At 40.0% G+C, this 9121-nt stretch overlaps 1 pseudogene; it reads right to left on the bottom strand.

Moving 5' to 3' along the window:
• Nucleotides 1-309: 309 nt before the first annotated feature.
• Nucleotides 310-556, bottom strand: LOC140584024 (U2 spliceosomal RNA; annotated as a pseudogene).
• Between the last annotated feature and the right edge of the window lie 8565 nt (nucleotides 557-9121).

Raw genomic sequence — 9121 nt, 5'->3', positions numbered from 1 at the left:
TCGCAGCCACCGGCGTCCTCCCTGTCCTCCTGTCCTCTCAAAAAACAGCAATCATTTAAACAAACATGAGGGAAAATTCAAAAGGCAAAGATGAAGTCATGCCTTACCTCAGCACAGCTGCCCACCGCACAAACGACAGCGTGTCACCTTACTTTAAAAAAAAAGAAAAAAGGCGGGAAATTGGGGCCGCGCACGGACAGGGCCCCTCCCTCACACCACATGCGGCTAATTAGTTGGCCATCCAGAGGCACTCAGTCTATTAGTCACCCATTCAGTCAGTCAGTTCTGCCTTTCAACAACAGGGGGCAGTAGAGGTGCACCGTTCCCGGAAGCACTGCAATACCGGGTCGATGCCTGGAGCAGATGGGGCAAGCCCCACTTCCGGCTCCCTGTTCCAAAAATCCGTTTAATATGTGGTCCCCTCCATGGGGGACGTATCAAAATAACCTTTTCATACCAAAACAAAATGTAAATCAGCTCAAATACATGAATAATAAATATTATGCTTGTACTACTTACATTAACACATAATCACAATCTATAAGGCTGAAACATTCCCACACTATGCAAATCATGCCAACACAGTACAATAAGACTTTCAAAGATAATATTACCCACACACTCACAGAGTGAAACTCTCCGACACAAGAAAAAAAACATAACTGATAACATCGGGCTGATATGGTAATAATTAAAATGTTAACAACTAAAATGATTTTTAACGATTAAAAAACGTCTGTGAGCCCACCAATAAGCGCACAAAACGAACTCTATTAGAATCAATGATCCTTAATGTTACCTGTAAGCTACAGTTGGTTGAAGGCTCATTATCATTACCCCAGTTCCCAATAGCGTAATTCGCGTTTTCTTTTAAAGCAACATTTCATAGCAAACTACTTAAATAAACAGGTCATTGAAAGATCAGAATTTAAGCCTTACCGTTTTATCCCAGGACTCTTCCAAAACTTCTGGCTGTGGCCCTGCACAAGGCAGCATGGGTCACGTGTTCCACAGCAACAATAACACTGGGCTGCCCGCAGACGTGCCTGTCTGAAAATCGGCGTAGTGCACTCGGATATCGGCCGATGCGGATACATTAAAAAATGCTAAATATCGGCCCGATATATCGGTCGACCTCTAGTTGATAGACTTGTATTCTTAGCTAAAAACCTTTAGTTAGCAAAGCAAATAAAAAAATATATATTTAAGTTATGTTATGAACCAATCAGGGGGGTTGGTGTTGCAAAGCTGCTGTTTAAATGTGTTCAGCTTTTCTGTTTACAGGAATATGTTCTCTAATCTGTTTAGAAGATTTAATACAAAATATCTAAAAATTTTATTTCATTTTGTTTATTTCATATATTTAGCCATGATTATGATGACCAACACCAACACTGTTTTACTTTGGCACTTTGGCTAAGAAAAGTTGACTTAAAAGATTGTGAACCAAAATGCTTATAAGTTGTTTTATAAAAAATATATTTATTTTAAGTTATATTGTTGTAAATCAATCAGGGGGGTTGGTGTAAAGCTGCTGTTTTATTTAAAAATGTGTTCTGCTTTTGTGTTTACAGAAATGTTCGAATTTTGGAATAAAATATTAAGTAACCTTTTTGTCACTTGTAATGAAGCTTGCTTATTAGTGAAATTATTAATATGTAATTATTGGTAATTATTGACTTTAGCCTGGATTGATGGCTCTCAATATCGCAATATATATCGTTTGGAAAAAAATATCGCAATGTAATTTTTTTCCAATATCGTGCAGCCCTACTCTGCACAAGGGTCGGGCTAAAACGGCATCATACACCTTCCCAAAACACATAAAATCAGTAAGCTTGGGAATGAAATAGGTTAATCGCACAATAAACAGCACAACAGATCAAATAAAATGCTAATAAATGTTAATAATGTTAATATTGATGAATAAGTGCTACAGTGATCAACCAAAACAGTGCTCAATAAAATCTTTACGTGCCATTAAATAAAATCCATACCAAATAAAACACACACACAGAAAAACAAAGCACACTTACCTAAAACCCGAAGTGTCCTCTGTGTGCTTCAGGAAAGTGCATCACGTGAACCCTGTAGGATGGAGTGTCACCACCTAGACGTACCGGGGCAGCTTTCGCCTAGGATCAAGGCAGTTGGATGGATGTCAACTTACCTCTGGGGGTAGGTCGTTTAGATAGATGGCTGCTTCCTTCTGGGGGCTGGGGGTTTGGGTGAATGTCAGCTTACTTCTGTGATCAGGGTCTTTGGGTGGAAGTGAGCTTACCTCTGGGGTCAGGGGGTTGAGTTGAAAGCAGCTTGCCTCTGGGGTTGGAACATTTGGGTGGATGTGATCTTACATGAGGGGCCTGCATTTTTGGGTGGACAGCAGTTTGCCTCTGAGATCGTCTGCAGCCGCCCCCCCAACTTTCACAGCCAGGACCCCCTCCCTTCCCTAAGGTAGAATAATTCAGACATCCCAACCTGCAAAAACTCAGTTCAGTGAGGTGCCCCCAACCGCCCGACAAGGAGTGAGATGTAACTCCAACAAACTTGATTTCACAGTTTAATTTCTTCATTAATTTCCTCTAGTCAGCGCACTAAATTACGAAGGTCAATATTATGTATTATTTTGACAATAATATAAGTAGATTATTTTACCATTTATGCAAATTCCTTAATTATATTCCATTGCTACGTTACAAAAGTCTTCAAGGAGTCTTTCATGACAGCATTGGCAACTAACCAAGTGTCTAACTAGTGTAGACCTGAATAATACAGCACATGAAATGACACTTGTTAAACTCACCTCAACATGCATTTTACAGTCGTTTAAACCGTCATGAGCAATGCTGAAATCACTGTTGCTAACAGTACAGCACGCAACACTGTCATTATTTTCATCCTTATTAAACATGGATACACTTTCTGAAGTGAAATGCGTTTTATACTTCCGTTTTTTGGGGCACTCTCCGTCTGTCATGATGCTCCACTGAACCGATAACTTCGGTCCTCGAGAAGTTAAATAGAAGCCCGCCCACATTGAAATCTGATTGGCTTATTTTGCTTAGTAAACCAATCAGGATGCTGTCTGTCTAGCACGGGCTACAGGCACACACGCAGGGATCAACACATATATGCACGTTCTCTCTTTCTCTCTCTCTCTCGCTCATTCCGTCGTACGCGCGCGTCTCTCGAGTGCGCGATGCACACACTACTGTCTCGCATGCATGCTCTTGTTTACTTCCTCTTCTTTCCGGGATATTTTATTCAATTTGCGGGTATCAGGGAGTCGCTGTCAATATATGGGAGACTCCCGGAACTTCCGGGAGAGTCGGGATGTCTGGATAACTGCTTATTTGTACTATAATGATAGCTGTTAATTTTCAGGGAGCTGTGATGATATTCGAAATTGTGCAGGGTTATATAAGTACTGTGAAGCTGTCGTTATCCAGTTAAATGTTTAAAAATATGTATTATTTTATCATATTTTATGTATACTTTAAGCTTATTCACAGGTCTCTCCTGCATTCATCTTACCGTCCGTCCATGCCTACTTCAATGTAAAATCAGACAGATTGCTTAACTTGCAGCTGTCCAATTACGCGTACATATTTTATTGCTGCAGATAATTATTAAATTAAGGTAGGTAATACAACGCTGAAGGTTAGATGTATAGTACGATTACATATGTACAACATGTGGTCATTTCAGTCAGACAAACGTTTAAAATGGAAAACCAGCTTTCCGTTTTTACCGGCAATTTCCATAGCACGTCTTAGTCGAAGTACTACACTGCCATCTATTGGACAAGTCAGGTTACTGAATCGTGAAATGTGTCTGTACTAAAATGGATAATATCTTCAGTCATGTTTTCTTTTAGGACCACTACAAGAGGATTATCAGTATGAAGGTTTATCAATAAAAATAATTTATTAAACTAAATATTACAGGGCTCTCCCTGAAAATAAGACGCTCTTAGCTTCCAAAGGCAAGGACACATTCTAGTGATTTTCCAGGAGACTGGACCTAACTAACCTGGGGCCTTATTAAAAAAAACAATCAATCAATTCATGTTGAAGCTCACAAGGTGTGGAGAACAAGAAACACAAGTAAGGGAGAAAGGCAAGGTGCAAAGCATACACAAGCAGTGTAACGACATATCAGTTACAATGTATGATTAAAAATACATCATTTCTCACAGTATGAATAGTGGCCCGTTGCTCCTACTATAGCCTCACGCCTCCAGGGTCATGGGTTCAATCTGCACCCCTGCTGTAATAAACAGTGACATTATTACAGTAACATACTGTTTAAAATAGTACAATACTGTAGAAAAAACGCTTTCTGGGCAATATTTATGAGAACCTTGTCGATAAAATACTGTAATGTACTGTAATTCTGTACATGAACTGGAAAAAAATAAACTGTAGAATTTACTCAGATTGAATGATGTAACAATTTGCACTCACTTTTTTGGGTTGACTTTATACCAATTCTAAGAAACATTTTAAATAAATTAAGCTATAGTCTACCCACTGTCACAGTACTATCCTATAAGATTTACTCAAATCAATATTTCAATATTAATATTAATAAATTTTAATATTAACATTAATTAATATTTCAAATCAATATTTGTACTCACTCGTTTGGGTAAATTGGGATATTACTTTTTATGAGTAAAGTAAACCCAAGTTTAGCAAATAACATACCTAATGTATTTAAAGGGCCCTTTTCAGCATTCAACGCAAAGTGATACCAGGTTTGAAACAAGGGTCTTTGCCAGCATGGCCTGATACAGTTTTCTGTCCCTTTGGGAGTAAAGGTCTTTGCTCAAGAGCTCATTAATATGGCTATTCTGCCAAGACTGGGCTTTTCTGCAGCTGTGGTATATTTCACCCACCGTCATGAAGGAAACTCTCCCAAATACTGATCTTGCAAGATGTTCTCTGTTGAGATAAAAAAAAAATGGAATAGCTGTGATTGCTCATGTAATGCTTTTTGGGGTGATGTATTTGTTAATGTAAGGCCATTTTGATTACCCACACTTGGCCTTGTAGCCTTATATTTGCAGAAAAGAGCCTGAGCTGTATGTATATGTATATTTGCATAGCATGACATGGTACTGCCTTTGATGTAGTAGATTTTTAATTCACTGTTATGATGTTGAATAGGACAAGTGCATAAATCCCCAAATATATTGGCTACCACAGCTAAAACGGATCTTGGTGGGGTGTGTTGGTTCGTGCTCCATGGAGTGATCTTGGGTGGGTGGCTAAGATTGGATGTACATAGAATAAAAAACCTCAATGTCTTCTAACATCCCCACCATAAGAAAACACATTAAGTCCTGCTCATACTAATTCTGGTATCTAAACCATCAGCTTTTCAGGACTCTTTGGCAATTATACATCTCAAAACACACAAAGCCAACTGATACAGAGCAATCAGTTTAAACAACCAAAGGAATCCTGAAGTAAAACAAGCAATGATATGTGGTGGAGACTAATATCTGTGGCATTCCATTCTCAACTGCAGTGGGATTCTAAATATTATGTAAACATGGATATCCAAAAAGTAAACCTAATTAAAATCGAAATATTAAATGAGCAGAATGATTAAATTTGTTGTTCTATCCCAATGTAGGAATTATTAGCTCAAATAAATTTTAATATTCTCCACCAATATGTTTGAATTAATTAAAGTTTAATGAATTATTATTTAATGCTGATTATTAATCAATTGTTATGCCGAATGGTCGGCTCCTCCAAACTCAATTGCGGCATCCCTGTGAGTCTGTTAATGTGAGACTTAAATGGGATTCACTAATTACCAGTATCGCTTAGTAACCTGGGTTAGAAGGCTCGTCCAGCGAGCTGCATCACCAGGTAATGTACACGATTGGTAGCGAAGCTTCCCTCACGGCCAATGAGAGAGAGTCTCGCGATGTTTCAGGCGAGTTTGAGGTTCAGAGCGTGTAGCAAGATCACACAGAGGCAGGAACTTAGTGTGAGTACTCAATGACGGAGGCTGAAGTTGTGTAAAAGACATGCATTTATTCCTAACTAACACTACAACTAACATAAGACAGACATTACACCTAACACAAACAACAAACACGAAATAACGGAATAAAACAAACGATGTAATTATGAAAATGCAATGACCGGATTTAAATGAGTAACCTTAAATGGGAAATACTGTTCTGCAAAGCAAGCATAGTTTGTGGAAACACGACCCTAAAGTCTTATAGCAGGTTAAACAGAACAGCTTAAGTTGTTAGAATGAAAGGAAGTTGGTTTACTTGGTTGAAGAGTGGGGGGTGGTCTTGGCAGTTGATGGCAGAGCTGCTGAGCTGATGGCACTCAGGAAGGTGCGGCGTTTGGAGCAGTGGAGTGGAGTCCCTTTAGATTCTCTCTCCTGGTGAAGCTTTGTCTTGGGTGCTGTTCTCTGTTCAGCTGGGCCTTCACCGGAGGGCTTCTTGTGGGCTTCTCTCCTCCTGGACTGATGTTCTCCTTCGGGCTGGCGGTTATTCTCTGCGCTGGCTGGCGGTTGTTCTGCTCGCCTTTGTTCTGAGGTGCCAGGATTTTATGCTGTAAAGTTCATGAATAGGAATGACCAGGAATTCGACTCCTGGCCCAATGGCTGGCCATCCATTTGGCGGGCTTTCGGAAGGGGGTCTGTATCAGTCCTTTTGAGATTTATGGCCCGACTGATTCTCCCTTTACTGATGATTTTCATTAAGCTGTTATAACTTTTGATACATCCACTTTTATGGTAATCACTGACCAGATTTGCAATCAGGGGTGATTAACAATCAGTTTGACACCAAACATGCCATACCAGCTTCACAGGTACATACCTCATACCCTCTGTATTAATTGATTAAACAATTAATTATTTTATCTATGTGACTGATTCACATCAGGATACAGGTGTTTTGGGTTGCACCTCAACAGATGTTACACTTTGTGCGGATATTACATCAAATATTCATATTACAAACAGCACATCTTATCCATAGATAGGCGTGGCCGTTAGTTTGTGGTAATATCAATATAAGTTGCACATCTGGAAACAACATATTTTGTTTGGTGTGGCTTATGCCAATTCATCTTCTCCAGAATGGATAAGATACACCTTAATTCAGTTCTTTTAACATAGCATGGTAGAAACAAAGAAACTTGGTGACTGTCCACCAAGATCAGATAAGGACCACAAAGGAATGTTGGAAGAGAAGGGGGGGGGTTTAACAAAGTTAGGACACATTGGTTACACTAATTTTCCAGATTCTTCTGGTATACCATGAGAACATATATACAATGGTAGCTATACCTATCTATTTATTTAAATTTATATGTGTTCAAGTACAAAGGGGTAAAATAGGTGATACTCCGTGAACATGGTTATAAGGGTGGCACACAAAACACTAAGATTGTCTAAGGACACATACAAACATAACGTATCTGTAGATTGAGACTAGTAGTCGTGAGTAAATCAATATACAGGGTATACAAAAGCCAAACTTAAATGAAATTTCCTTTAGGGTGTTCGTCTGTTGGGTGAGTGAGATGTAAGGCAGAGTGTATGTGGAGGGGGGTTGTGTGCCAAGTCAAGGGCAATAAAAGTTGGAGTACTGGCCTCCCTTGTTATCTGTGTGTATGTGTTCGTGTGTGTAACCCCCCTTTGGTGCCTCTCGTACCAGGCTCGGCCTTGTCTCAGGCCACCTGGAATTTAGGCCCTGTGATACGTGCATGTGTGATCCTACACCAAGTTGTGATTAAAAAGCAATGAGGCTGCCGCCCATTATATCTGCTCTAGGGAAATGCACTTCTGCGGCCACTAGGGGAGCTCTCACCTTCTCTCAGCCCTGCTAAATAATGTTGCATAGTCTAACAAGCTTTATAATCTGTGTCAATGAGCAGTGCCTTACCGGAAATGCTTTCCCTGGGAATTATTGTAAACATGTATCACGTATTATAGGAGAAATACTTGTAAATGAATTAGATTTATTAACTGGCTCCTGAAATTAGGAATTGTAAATGAACTGACCTTAATGAGTATTAATTAAATTAATTCAGAGACATTGCAGTTCATTCCACATGAAAAGTTACAACTTAAGCTAAATCCGCTTAAATCATTTAGAGCATAGTCATAGTGATCAATGAAACACCTATATACACACACACACACACATATCCTTATGGGGACCGCTCATTCATTTCTATGGGGAAAATGCTAATGCTAACTTAACCCCTACTCAGCTCTAACCATAAGCATACAGTAAGTAGGCAACCAAAATACAAGAGTTTTTGCATTTTTAGTTTTTTCATTGCAGTCACGGATTTTTATAAAATAGAGTTTTCCCTTATAGGGACCAGGACCAGCTACACCTGTACTATTACACAGGCTACATGTGAAGAATGCGAGACAAAAAAGAAGAGCATTTAGACAGCCAGAGAATGTTAACTGCCAGTTTAATTATATTTATTACAGAGCTTATTGAATTGTTCAGTGAAATAAATCCATCCATCCATCATCCATCCATCTAGCAAACGGGCTGGTAGCCTCTCCTCAGCAGCATATGGCACAAGGTTGGTGCTCACCCTGGACGGGAGGCCAACTCAAATGTAATAGTGAATACTGAAAATAGGACAGTGGTGCGAACAGGAGAGATGATTATTTATTAATTTGTTTGTAATTTGATTAATTAATCACTTAATTCACGTTCCACAGCCACTTGTCCCATGTAGGGTTACAGGTCTCTGGAATATATACCTGAAAATAATGGGCGCAATGCAAGGAGGAACCCAGGAGGGGGTGGCAAACCCATCGCATGGCAGGGAATAACCCAGATGGGGACACCAGCCCTTTAGGAGTGCAGGGAATAAGCAGGGGGCGGTGCCAACCTATCACAGGGCAGGGAAAAAGCCAGGAGGGGGGTGCCAACCCATCACAGGGCAGGGAAAAAGCCAGGAGGGGGGTGCCAACCCATCACAGGGCAGGGAAAAAGCCAGGAGGGGGGTGCCAACCTATCACAGGGCAGAGAATCTCCCAGGAGGGGCGGCAGTCCATCACAAGGCATGGCAGTTCATTAGATCACAAAAACCTGCTTTGTCAGTTA

The sequence above is a fragment of the Paramormyrops kingsleyae genome, unplaced genomic scaffold (genome assembly GCF_048594095.1).
Source record: "Paramormyrops kingsleyae isolate MSU_618 unplaced genomic scaffold, PKINGS_0.4 ups29, whole genome shotgun sequence".
Taxonomy (NCBI): Eukaryota; Metazoa; Chordata; class Actinopteri; order Osteoglossiformes; family Mormyridae; genus Paramormyrops; species Paramormyrops kingsleyae.
The sequence above is the reverse complement of the archived record's forward strand: the minus strand, read 5'-3'. Positions and strand labels throughout refer to the sequence as shown.